The sequence below is a fragment of the Felis catus genome, chromosome E1 (genome assembly GCF_018350175.1).
Source record: "Felis catus isolate Fca126 chromosome E1, F.catus_Fca126_mat1.0, whole genome shotgun sequence".
Lineage (NCBI taxonomy): Eukaryota > Metazoa > Chordata > Mammalia > Carnivora > Felidae > Felis > Felis catus.
In genome coordinates, this window is record NC_058381.1 from 7,511,948 (window position 1) to 7,525,711 (window position 13,764).

General features: G+C 45.2%; 1 protein-coding gene across 1 annotated transcript in view; it reads right to left on the reverse strand.

Moving 5' to 3' along the window:
• The window catches only part of HS3ST3A1 (heparan sulfate-glucosamine 3-sulfotransferase 3A1), a 103,507-nt gene that overhangs the window by 81,144 nt on the left and 8,599 nt on the right, over positions 1–13,764 (reverse strand). The window lies entirely within an intron of this gene.

The following is a 13,764-nucleotide window of genomic DNA, read 5'->3' on the forward strand; positions in this document are numbered from 1 at the left end:
CCTGTGAGATCAAGGGACGTGGTCACCATCGGTTAGTTATTCTGAGAACAAGCAACTACTCTACTTCCTTTCTTTGCCATTAAGCTGATGAGTGTCACTCCTCCCAAATTCCATTCCTGCAAGAACAGGCATGGGGGTTTGGTAGGATGGCCTACCCAGCATGCTGTCATTTAGTGGAGTTGAGGGATCTTCATCCTGATCCTGCCTAATCTGGATTAGACGCGATCCTCTGAGCCATTACGGGCTCGGTCTCCAACATGGGTCCATGGGCTTGCTTCCCAGCTGCTTCCATAGGGAAGCCTGTCTTCCCCCCAGCCTTTCACCCTGAAGAGCCTTTAGGGAACAAAGCCCACTGCCCCCTCCTAAAAGAAAGGAAGAATGGGACCTTGAGAATATTGGTCATGATAGAAAAGCCCAGAAGCTTTCCTCAGCCTATATTCACACAGCACAGTACAGGATACATGCGGAACAGCACAGTTTTAGGCCAAGGGAACAGAAATCGCTTCGTTTGATGTAATTCTGCAGAAGAAGGAATTCGGCCACAGGGAAGTCAAGTTTAAGTTCACTCATCAATGTCAAAGCCAGGACTAGATCCTGGGCTTCACAACTCCACAGTGGTTGGTTTTGGGTTTTTTGTTTTTTTTTTTATGTTTATTTTTGAGAGAGAGAGAGCGCGCACAAGCACGGGAAGGGCAGAGGGACAGGGGGACGGAGGACCTGAAGCAGGCTCCATGCTGACGGCAGAGAGCCCGATGTGGGGCTCCGCTCACGAACCCGTGAGATTGTGACCTGAGCTAAAGTAGGACGCTTTACAGACTGAGCCACCCAGGGAAGTGACGCTTAGTTTACTAAGCCATCCAGGTGCCCCTGTTTTGTAAATGGTCAGATGCTTAACTGACCGGCGTCTTAATACATTAATTCCGTTGGGACACATTCGTGCTTTCAAAACAAGCCTGACTGCAGAACTGACTGTATTCTCTTTCTAACAAGTAAATAAGCTTTAATAGGAACTAATGAAACATTTGTAATACATTCGTCTACACACTCCGCAGGGTCTCAGAACACCGAGTCCCATGAACGAAGAATAAATAGATGTGAGTCTGTCTGGCACCCAGTAGGCAAAAGAAGCAACAGATGACTTAATAGTTCGCTCTGCAAAGAAGTTGTGTTAGATCAGTGTTTTGGAGACATCTCTCAAAAGCACTACTTGATGATTAGAATAGCTATGAAGCTGTTTTGAGAAACTTCCGTCTATCAGATAAGAATTGGACTAGATGACCCGGAGGTCATTCCCAATGCTAATGATGAGATTTTATGAGAGGGTGCTGTTTTTCTCTTAACGTAACAAGGTATTTATTTTTGGATGAAGAGTAAAGGAGTTCATGTCCCAAAGGGCTGAGATTTAGTACAGGCTCCATAAATTCCAAACAGGAACTGAATACAACAACAGTAAATCCAATCACGCCATTCTGAGCCTAAATATTTCACATTTTGCAAACAAAAAAAAAAGCCCCCAAAATAACATTTAGAATACGTTTTGTGTTTTGTTGGGGCAGCATCTTAAACAACCGCAAACATGTGAAACATGTCTCGTCTCTGTCATTTTTATATGAACATATGCCGTGAAATAGTCCAAATTACTTTCTTCTGATTATGGAAGACACTTCTTTCCTTCGACTGTTGTCTTACCATCTCTGTGCCGATAGAACAGAATCCACAGACTCAATCCTTCTCACTTCCTGAATGTCACCGGAGAACAATATCAAGTTTTCCTCTGATTTTAAAATTACCTTGACTTCAGCAAATACACAAAAAGGCCTTTCCTGGGAAACAGTTTGTCTGACTGGACACTTCCTTTTTTTCTGATGGATGTTATAAAAGGGGAAGCGACTCATTTGGCAAAGTATAGTACATCGTTACTCAGATCTGAGTTCAATAGTTCAGATTTTTAGAGGCCTTGGGGAGGAAGAAAAAGAACTTTCTGTTTTCAAGGAAAACGATGTTGCCCAAGCCTTCACCACTAAGCTAACATATTCTACAAAATTCTGATCAGCATATAGAAGTCAGATGTCCAGATCAATATACTGAAATTGCTTACACATATGATTACTTTCCAATTTTTAAGAACTTCCTGTTTTGAAGGGCAATGATTTCACCCAAACCTTTCAAATGATGCTGGCCTATCATGATAACGGGTATACATAATTCACATGTTCAAGCCAATATACTAATAGAGTTGTCTAAATGAACTATTACTTATTTGATTTTTTTTTTAATTTTTTTTTTTAATTTTTTTTTTCAACGTTTATTTATTTTTGGGACAGAGAGAGACAGAGCATGAACGGGGGAGGGGCAGAGAGAGAGGGAGACACAGAATCGGAAACAGGCTCCAGGCTCTGAGCCATCAGCCCAGAGCCTGACGCGGGGCCCGAACCCACGGACCGCGAGATCGTGACCTGGCTGAAGTCGGACGCTTAACCGACTGGGCCACCCAGGCGCCCCTTAATTTTTTAATGTTTATTCATTTTGAGAGAGAGAGAAAGAGCTTGAGCAGGGGAGGGGCAGAGAGGCAGAAGGAGTGAAAGAATCCCAAGCAGGCTCTGTGGTGCCAGAACAGAGCCAGATGCGGGGCTCGAACCCACAAACTGTGAGATCGGGACCTGAGCTGAACTCAAAAGTCAGATGCTTAACTGACTGAGCCAGCTAGGCCTTCCTATTTGATTTTCTTACACATGCAGGTGAAACATGCTTGTGAAAACAGAGCCAAACTATAATTTACCCATTTGAGGTAGTTTGCTACACAATCAAGGGGTTACACGCGGAAGCTTCAACGTCCCATGGATTTCTAAGCATTTTCTAACAATCATGTTTTACACTTACAGAGCACTGCTCCCACGATATATCATTTGATTAACAATTTTCATGCTTCCTGCCCCTGAGAAATCAATCATCTATTATCAGAAACAGTATCTGAGATACCAGCCATGTTTCTGAACGCCTTACTTTTTTAAGCTAGCATCTCCACGTACAGTGACCCCGGGCACGCGCTCTGATGATGTGTAAAGAGACCGCACAGTTCGTGAGGTTCTGCCATTTGCTAATTTTTGTAGAAGCGGATGATTTAAATTCCTACGAAAGACAGCACAGCCATTCGGCATCCAGAAACAGGGGGACACGTTTCTTTTCAAAAAAGAGCCAGGGGAAAAAATTATGGTGGAAACTGAGAAGGCAGTACATTGAGGGTCTCGGGAAATTTACTGGAAACCCATGGCTGCAGGGAAAAAGCGTGTGATCGGGGACACAGACACAGAGGGGCAGGAGCGACATTTCTGCAGCCGAGAACTTCAGGACGCCAAAGCGTCTCCAGAGGCTTCTGCTGGAAATGCCAAGGTTGGCCATGCACAAGGCCCGTGTCTGCTTTTACATCCCGCTCCCCTTGGTGGCGGTCCCTTCGCCCGGTGGCTGGTGGCCCTCCGAAGCATCTGTCCAGTGCTGCTTTTTCTTTCATTTTCCCTCCTGGGTCTCTACGTTCTCCTCTGCTGTCATTATGCAGGGTGTCCGGACATCCAAAGAAAACGCTGTCATGTTCTGTCACATACATGCAGAGGCCACATATGGCGCCTGGCTTTATCTCAATCAGGATATTAGACGCGTAAAGATTTCATGCAAGTCTTTGTTTCGACTCGAGCCCCCTAGCTCTTTTCATCGTTTTCTCCTCTGGGCTCTGGACCCTCTCCCCTCTAGGGAGAGAGGAAAGGATCAGTAGCAGAATAAGGAATGTCTGATCCTTGGTGTTCATAGTGAAGAAATGAGAGGTCACCGATGAAAGAATATTTTATGATTGAAACTTAAGAAAAAAAATTTCAGTGCTGATGATAGAAGGAAACACAATGCAGTTAAATTTCTGCCTTCTCTCATGGAACTTCCAAGCGAGTGTTCAAAAGATAAATGCTCTTCTTTTTTTAAGGTTTATTTATTATCGAGAGAGTGCAACCAGGGAGGGGCACAGAGAGAGAGAGAGGCAGTGGATCCGAAGTGGGCTCTGATGGGCTCTGAGCTGACAGCAGCGAGCCCGATGGGGGGCTTGAACTCATGCACCGCGAGAGATCCATGACCCGAGGTGAAGTTGGATGCTCAACCGACTGAGCCCCCCCGAGGTGCCCCAAAAGATAAACGCTCTTAAGGCAAGTTAATTTTCCTTTGCACACTTGCAGGGGAATTTAGGATAGGCTGGTGCAGCGTTGCCTTGAAAACTGGCTAAAGTTTTCAAGAAAACAGGCATAGCAGACACTACTTGTGTTCGATAATTAATGCTGAAAGCCTTAAGCATCCAGTAAAAAAAAAAAAAAAAAAAGTCCTAGCTAAAGCCCTCTGATTAAAAAAAAAAAAAAAAAAAAACTCTCGATCAAGTCACTGCACATTACTAATCACATTGGTGCAGAAAGCAGGTTGTACAAATGCAATAACCCAGATAAAAGCCCACTAAACACGTTTTAAGCCCTCCTTTCACACAAGGCAGTTTTATCTACATGGATGACCCACTATAATGGTCATAAAGCATGTTTGAAGACCCCACTGGTTGACCCCGGTCCAGGCAAGAAGGGGGAGACAGAAACACGGGGGACGTTCATTTACATTCCCTGTGTATTTCTAATTTTTTTTAACGTTTTTATTTATTTTTGAGATAGAGAGAGACAGAGCATGAACGGGGGGAGGGTCGGAGAGAGAGAGGGAGACACAGAATCCGAAACAGGCTCCAGGCTCCGAGCTGTCAGCACAGAGCCCGACGCGGGGCTCAAACTCACAAACTGTGAGATCATGACCTGAGCCGAAGTCGGACACTTAATGGACTGAGGCACCCAGGTGCCCCCTGCTTTTTTTATACAACATTTGATAACACTGACCTTAAAACTCTTCCCCTCTGCTGCCAACATTTTATTATAAAAATTTTCAACACAGCAAAAACTGGAAGGAATTGTACAAAAAAGAAACACCCTTTGCCCACGAGCTAAATGCTCAATCTGTATTTTCCTTAAAAGTCATAAGAGACTCTTACGTATGGAGAACAGACTGAGGCGTACTGGAAGGGTACTGGCAGGGGGGATGGGCTAAATGGGTGATGGGGAGGGGTACTGGCGGGGGGGGGGATGGGCTAAATGGGTGATGGGCGTTAAGGAGGGCACCTGGTGGGATGAGCTTTGGGTGTTATTTGTAAATGATGAATCACCAAATTCTACTCCTAAAATCAATACTGCACTATATGTTAACTAAATTGAATTTAAATTAAAAAAAGAATCTAGGGGCGCCTGGATGGTTCAGTTGGTTAAGTGTCTGACTTCCACTCAGGTCACGATCGGTTCACGAGTTCAAGCTCTACATGGGGCTCTGTGCTGACAGCTCAGAGCCCGGAGCCTTCTTGGGATTCTGTGTCTCCCTCTCTCTCTGCCCCTCCTCCAATTGTGCTCTCTCTCTCTCTCTCTCTCTCTCTCTCTCTCAAAAGTAAATAAAGATTAAAAAAAATTTTTTAAAGAATCTACATTTGTATTACCACATTACCTATCCATCCCTCCATCCAATTCATCCTCTCTTTTTTACCGTGTTCCAAAATAAATTATAAACACGAGTCCTGTTCCCTCTAAACACTTCTACATGCATGACATAAACTACAGAAACTATATTCCTTTGGGGCAAAAATATAAACGTGTTTTCCTGGTCCCGCTCTCTTCTTCCCCCTTCCTTGTGCCTGCTACACATTGTCACGTCTCAGCTTTGTGACAGCTGGCAAAATCCTAACAATCATGCCTTACGTGCTCCCAAGCCTGACCTCACTCACGAGCTCCAGCTTACCCCCAAAACGCTTTCCATTTCACGCCTAAGACACGTCTAAGTTGTTTGTTCTCGATGGTGCCTGGTGTTTCCGTGCTCCCTACCACAGTCACAGTTATTGATAAATAAACCTGAGCTAGCAATCTTCAAAGATTCTCCAATTTCTCCTGCCTCCCTCATGCCTAGAATTCCACCGGAAGTTTTATAATTCCTACTACCAAAACTTCTAGCAAATCTTTCTCCCACTTACCCACGCCCACTGCTGTGCTCCAGAGTTCAAGCCTCCTTCATCCATCTTCTAGACTCTGAGACAGCCACCCAGCTCGGTCTACCTGTTCTAGTCCTCTTATGCCACCTGGGATTAGATGTCCACAGCAGAACCAAAGGCGGTCTGTAGGATCAGTCCTCTGCTGAAAGCCTTCACTGCCCTCTCCCCCCACCCCGGCCCGGCTTCCAGAGCTATGCCGTTCAATATGGTGGCCACTGGCCTCACGGGGCCATTCAAACTGTATGACGTGGCTAGTCAGAATGGAGATGCATTGCAAGCATAAAACGTGTAGATTTGGAAGATACTGCATGAAAAACGCAAAACGTCTCCTCGAGAATGTGTTTTTGATTATCTGTTGAAATCACCGTATTTCAGACGTACCGCCTTACAGTCTAAATAGTTATTGGAATTAATTTCACCCCTTCGGTCTTACTTTTTATAAGGTGGCCACTAGGAAATTTAAAATGACATATGTGGTTTCCATTATATTTCTATCGGACAGTGCTGATCTAGAAGAAAACCCCTCAAACATGCCACTTACTAACCCTCAAAACTCTTTCCCCGTGCTTGCTTCCCAACATGATGTCTCACCCCCCCCTTCTACAAAGGCAACGTTGAATTAAACCACATAGTGGGATTGTTCCTCATAATGGTGATCCATCAGGGGATAAGTATGACCTCCTTGTGTCCCCCGTGACTCCTTTCAAATGCTTCATAGAATGCCCAGGCATAACACAAAAGAGAAAACGGAGGTGCAAGGGAAAATCTATAAACGAATCACGCACTCAAGTACAAAGTCAAGGAAACCTCAAAATGGATTATTAAGATGCCCAAAGGCTGCTTTGATTTGTTTTCATAGGGTATCTCTTCCAAAATAGAATGCGTGTAGTTGAGCGTATAATCCCCTTGACATGAAATGCCACCATCCCGAACAAATCCGCAGATTTCAAAAAGTTCCCACAGGTCGCTGCCATGCTGTTCTGGGGTGGGGTGAACTATTCTGCTGTTACACAACCACAAGGAGGTCCTCTATCTGAGTCGTATCTCAAGTGCAAGGTTACTTCTGCATCATGTGTTCAAGACGCCTGCAATGAATGTTGGGTGGGGGTACTCACCTGAGAGCAAGATAAGTAAAGAAAGGGAAATCGGCATGCTTGAAGCCCTCAGCTTCCCCTAGAAGTCTTCAATCCATAGCCAGGGGGCCAAAAGCCCATTTTGCTAAATAAAGTTTTATTGGCACATGGCCCTGCCCATTCATTTACATATTGGCTAAAGCTGCCTTTCTGTTACAGAAGCAGCACTGAATAGTTGAGACCTGAGAGCCTAGAAAGCCTAAAATATTTACTACCAGGCCTTTTCCGGGGTGGGGCGGGGGGGGGGGGGAGGCTGACCTCTGGCTTAAGGGTCAGTTTTTCTTTACACCAATAAAGAGGGGCGCCTGGGTGGCTCAGTCGGTTAAGCGTCCGACTTCAGCTCAGGTCATGATCTCGCGGTCTGGGAGTTCAAGCCCCGCGTCGGGCTCTGTGCTGACAGCTCAGAGCCTGGAGCCTGTTTCAGATTCTGTGCCTCCCTCTCTCCCTGCCCCTCCCCCGCTCATGCTCCGTGTGTGTCTCTCTCTCTCTCTCTCTCTCTCTCTGTCAAAAATAAACATTAAAATTAAAAAAATTAAAAAAAAAATAAACCAATAAAGAATGTCTTAGGCAGAAGGAGAGCTTCCGGCCCTGGAGATACAAGGTTGAAAAACACAGAGATGATGAATCTGCAGCCTGGAACACTCCCATTTAGTTTCTCGAGGAACCCCGAAAACACATGCTTTTTGGACTTTTCAAACAGGACTTCAGTTCACACTCGTCAGGATTTTTCAATTATTTTTTTACGTCGGGGCCACTGTTAACAAATACTCTGGCCTTCACCACAGACCAGAGGCTACGTTTCACCTTCAGATGAGACTGAGTTGCTTCACCCACGCAGAATTTTGTTTTTAGCATTGCTTCGGGTTTTTCATTATGATTAAATTATTTCCCAGTATTTTTTTTTTTTTTTTAATCAAGAGTCCAAGATTCTTTTGAAACATCCGAGGGCATGGCCATAATGAGTCTACTTTCTTAGTTGGTAATAACAATGAGCTAGAGCTGGGAAGTAATTTCTTCAATGCTTAGTTCAACGCAACTCACCACCCTTTGCCACAGGGCAAATGCACCTGAAAATCCCAAGAATTTCCACCACCCCATCACAGGCATTAGCTCCCCATGACTTCCCCCCCAAGATAAATATAAAACAGATCCAATTTGTTTTGTTTCCATCATTAAACCCTCCCAGGGCATTCTAGTAGACCCGCTGGGTTGGGGGTAGGGCTTTTTTAACAGATACTTTTGTAATCCCAAATCCTCCCACACTAAGAAGAAAGAGTGAGAGCTCATTAGAAAGAAAAACAAGTAGCTTTTATTTCTTTAAAAAAAAAAAAAAAAGCAACCACAGCATTTGATGAAAGAAACTACAGGAATAATTAGAGTCCGCCAGGAAATTAAAAAAAAAAAAAAAATCAAAAAAACAGACGCCAGATTTTGTTTACTGAAAAGCTTTGCTGGGGAAACGAAGTAACTTCATCTCTGCAGCATCATCCTACAGCCAGAGCTTTCCAAACCATCAATACAGCAAACGTGGCCTCGGTCTGGAAAGGTGAGGAAGCCCAATGTTTAGCTCCCAGGACGTCACTTTAGTTAACTGCTTAATCCAGTTCTCTCTTTATAAACACCTGAACTTTGTGAGAATCTATAAAGATTTATGACAGCACCAAACACACCGTTTTTGACTTTGTCCTTCTGCCCAGCTTGGTACTTTTGTTACTTCTTATTGAAAGGAGAGATCTACTCCAAGTAAAAACGCTGAAAGAGGGAAAAGGAATTTTATTCCCATAATCTGATTGATTACTTCCTACTCTGAGCACTCAGGAGAGAAAAAGCAAACTAGAGAAGAGAAGAGAAAAAAGAAAAGAAAGAAAACAAACTTCTACCTGTCTGTACTTGGATTTCCCCCACTAATCTACAAGCAGGCAACATCCATAACACACAAGTTACTGACGAGAACCCACGGGCCAGTCGTGCTAGCTGGGTCCCCTAATCCATACGCATCAAAATATGGGGGAAGACATCTGAGATGAAGAGCAGACATTTAAAGATGTCCTGACCGCTGACTCAGGTGAATTCGATGCTTTAATTCACCCATTCTGGGAGGAGGAAAAAAAAAAAAAAATCTGTGACTTGTTCCATTCTCTGGAATATTTTTAATAGTTTCTGTCATTGTTGCAAAACTTCCCAAGTGGAATTTTTATCATTTGGAGTCTGTAATTTTATTCTGCAGAATTCTACCCTGGGAATTAGAACCCCTGGGTTCCGATTTAGCTGAACCTTGAGCGAGGCACCTCGCTTTCTCCATAAACCAAAGACCATCTTAATCTCTCGGATACCATCGAACGCCAGCATCCTTCAGAGTTTATGATCCTATCTGGCTCGAACCAATGGAAATGTGAATCAGCAACCGTGTCTTACGCAGCAACGAATGACCTGACCACTACAGCAAAGGGCTCGGGGACTGGTAACGACCAGCTGCTGGGAAAGCAATTAGATGACGGTTATTGATAACAACGATAACGAAGACGGACAGGGCAGTGCTGTGGGGTAACAACTGGGCCGTGCCCTGACTGGGAGGACTAGCCTACCTCAAAGAATTAAAAAAGGAATGTCAATCAAGAGACGCACGCACAGAAGAGTGAGAGAGCTGGGCTTCGGCAGTGACACAGCCACGTCCGGGGGAGGGGGGGTGCCCACAGGGGAACAGCAAGGCACCGCTTGGTAACGCCAGCAACTGGGCACTGCCACCAGCTCGGCTGGCCCCAATTTCTAGGAGCAGGGAGAAGACTTCTGACTGTGTTTCCGACAGTATTTTGGCTTTCCCACACGGCAGGTAGGAGGAAACCGGCTCATTGGGGCCACGTAAGAGTTAAGAGTTGTTTTCACGGATACTGGTCGTTTTTAGTGGATGGGGAGAAAAACCCACTGAATGACCCAGGATGTTTTTTGTTTTGTTCTGTTTTAACGTTTATTTTTGAGAGAGAGAGAGAGAGAGGGAGAGGAGACACAGAATCCAAAGCAGGTACCAGGCTCTGAGTATCAACGCTGAACCCAACACGGGGCTGGAACTCGTGAACCGTGAGATCGTGACCTGAGCCAAAATCAAGAGTTGGACGCTTAACCGAATGAAACACCCCGGCGCCCCCAGGACTTCGTATATGCTCAATAAGATGAATTCTGTGATCAAATTACTTTTTAAAAAGAGAGAGGGAGAAAGAGAAGCCGAGAAAAAACACAAGTGGTTTTAAGTTATTCCATACAGGCTAACACTCACAAGGATATATAATTACCCTTAAAATTTTACTTTTTCAACTATGCCGATACATTGCCCAGTCTTTTTTTTTTTTTTAATTTTTTTGAAAGAGAGAGAGAGACAGGTAGGGGCAGAGAGAGAGAGGGAGAGAGAGAATCCCAAGCAGACTCTGTACTGTCAGCACAGAGCCCGATGCAGGGCTCAAACTCACGAACCGTGAGATCGTGACCTGAGCTGAAATCGAGTCGGACCCTTCACCACCCGAGCCACCCAGGTGCCCCTACATCGTCCAGTTTGGAGCAGCCTTGACCCACAAGCTGTGAGCCACTGATGGCTTGCTGTCTGGGCAGGAACCACACAGAGCAATCCTGAGAACATGACAGATTACCCCAGTGGCAAAGCAGCGACACGCGGGAGGAAGACAGACCCGGATCCAGCACTGGTCTACCATTCACTTGGCTAAAAGACCTTGGGCAAGTTACTTCACCTTTCCTGGGTCTCTTGTTTCCTGATCTCTAAAAAGCAAGCAGTGACATGATCTCCCCAATATTAGTCACCACATTAAAAAAATATTCAGACTACACACAGCAGACCATTCAGCAACAGGGTGAAGCCGCACCCCAAGTGGCTATGGTTACCTTTCGTCTAAAATGATACATCATCCATGGGGAGCTCGGGTGGCTCAGTCGGTTAAGCGTCCGACCTCAGCTCAGGTCATGATCTTGAGGTTTGTGAGTTGGAGCCCCCATTGGGCTCTGTGCTGAGAGCTCGGAGCCTGGAGCCTGCTTCAGATTCTGTGTCTCCCTCTCTCTCTCTGTCCTACCCCCCTCTCACACTGTCTCTCAAAAAGTGAATAAATATTTGAAAATTTTTTTTAGCAATAGATCATCCAGACAGAAAATCACAGAGGGAACAAACACTGACTTGAGCAACACTTTAGACCAGATGGACCTCACAGATACACGCAGACCATTCTACCCAACAGCACCAGAAACACACATTTCATCTCTAGGACACGTAGAACATTCTCCAGGACAGATCACCTGCCGCTCCACAGAACAAGTATCAACAAATTTAGGAAGACTGAAACCCTATCAAGTATCTTTCCCGACCAAATCACATGAAACCAGCAGGTAATAACAAGAGGCAAACTGGTAACCTCACAAATATGTGGAGATTGAACAACGTGCTCCTGAAACAGATTTAAGAGGGACGTTTATAGCCACAAACGCCTAACTACCCTGGAAAAAAAAGAAAGCTCTCAAATGAGCAACCTAACTTGACATCTCAAGGAACTAGAAAAAACCCACTTAAGCCCAAAGTTAGTAGAAGAAAGAGAATAACAAAGATCAGAGCAGAAATAAATGACAGAGAGACTAAAATGATTTATTTCATCAGGGTTCAAATATTTTGCTATTTAAAAAATTTAAAAAAAGTTTCAAGATGGGGCACCTGGGTGGCTCAGTCGGTTAAGCAGCCGACTTCGGCTCAGGTCATGATCTCTCAGTTTGTGAGTTTGAGCCCCTCGTCAGGCTCTGTGCTGACAGCTTAGAGCCTGGAGCCTGCTTCAGATTCTGTCTCTGTCTCTCTCTCTCTCTGCCCCTCCCCGACTCACACTCTGTCTCTGTCTCTCAAAAAAAATGAATACACGTTAAAAATTTTTTTTTCAAAGTTCAAGATGCATAAAGAAAAGCACATGCAACTGAGATGGAAAAAAGCCAAACAAGTAAGGAATTAAACCACAAAAATTATTTTATCTACATCAGCATGAGTAGCCTGTCCTTTGCACAAAACAGGCTCGTAAAACTGATCGGATAAAGATAAGTGAGGGATGATTAAAAGGAAACACTAAGTTCTTGAGATGCAGTCGAGGCTGTTTTGTTTTGCTTAAGTCAAAACGTAACGTGGATAAAACTATTTTTACAGTCGTTAAAAATATCAAAGGAAACGTTTCGAAGGAGATTTTCATTACTGTGTCAAACCAGAATCTCAGACGCACAACTGTGTGTTTAAAAACAGAAGTGGAAGATGCCAGCCTGTCACCTGGGCTGGACATGGGAGTCCAAACGGACAGTGGCACCGGACCCAGCAGCCCCGGCGGGAAGAACCACCCAGGACACCCTGGTCCAGGTTCTCCACCACTCTAGAAGTTGGATTTTCTCCGATCCTTCCTCGTCCGTGAACTCTGTGGTCATTCCACGTCTGTTTTACTCCCAGTGGCTGGTCTCATAAGCCACTCACCAAAGTCAGTGTCTAAATCAAAGGCGGAAAGCACCAGGTCAAGCAAGCAGATAGAACAGGGAAGCTGGTCAAGAAAATGGGGGCCAGGGGCGCCTGGGTGGCGCAGTCGGTTAAGCGTCTGACTTCAGCCAGGTCACGATCTCGCGGTCTGTGAGTTCGAGCCCCGCGTCAGGCTCTGGGCTGATGGCTCAGAGCCTGGAGCCTGTTTCCGATTCTGTGTCTCCCTCTCTCTCTGCCCCTCCCCCGTTCATGCTCTGTCTCTCTCTGTCCCAAAATAAATAAACGTTGAAAAAAAAAATTAAAAAAAAAAAAAAGAAAATGGGGGCTGTGCTGTCACCTCAAGCCACGAGCCACAGTGCCATGGGTCCACCCCATAACCAGCTTTCTAACCCCCCACAACCATTCCTCCTACATTGTAGCAAAAAAAAAAAAAAAAGAAACCCAGATGCCCCAGACTGATTTTCCTCTGACCCCTCCTTCAGTTGTGTTCTCAAAAACCTTGTCCTTTACATCAAAGTTTCTGCTCTCCGGCACGAGGATCCGGTCAGGGTGGGTGACTTTTCACGCCTTCTTCACTTTACATGTGCCAGGCATTAGAGAAAAAGAGAGAGAGAGAGAGAGAAAGAAAGAAAAACAAAACCGTCTCTGTGTCTGTTTCAGGGACAAGAGAGTAGGAGGGGAGCCCTGAGCCAATTTTAATACGGAATAAGCCGAGAGAAAGATCAGCATGTCTGCAAGCAACAGGTGCTGGCAGTGCAGGGGAGAAGCTGGCAGGGCTGTGCCGGGGGCCTTCGGAAGGAAAGGAGGAGGAAGGCACAAAAGGGAGCTGGCGTGCGAAGGAGTAGAAGCCTTGATCCCTGGATGCTGTCGGGCATCCTTTGGTTTTAGAGTAATTCGGGATGTTAAAACTGCTCCCAAATAATAGCACCGCAAAGCCTCAGATACCCCTCCACCCCGATCCCAAGGTGATCATCTTCCATGACTCTACGACGGTGATCAAAACTAGAAATTAATCTTGGTCTAATCCCATGAACGAAACCTAAACA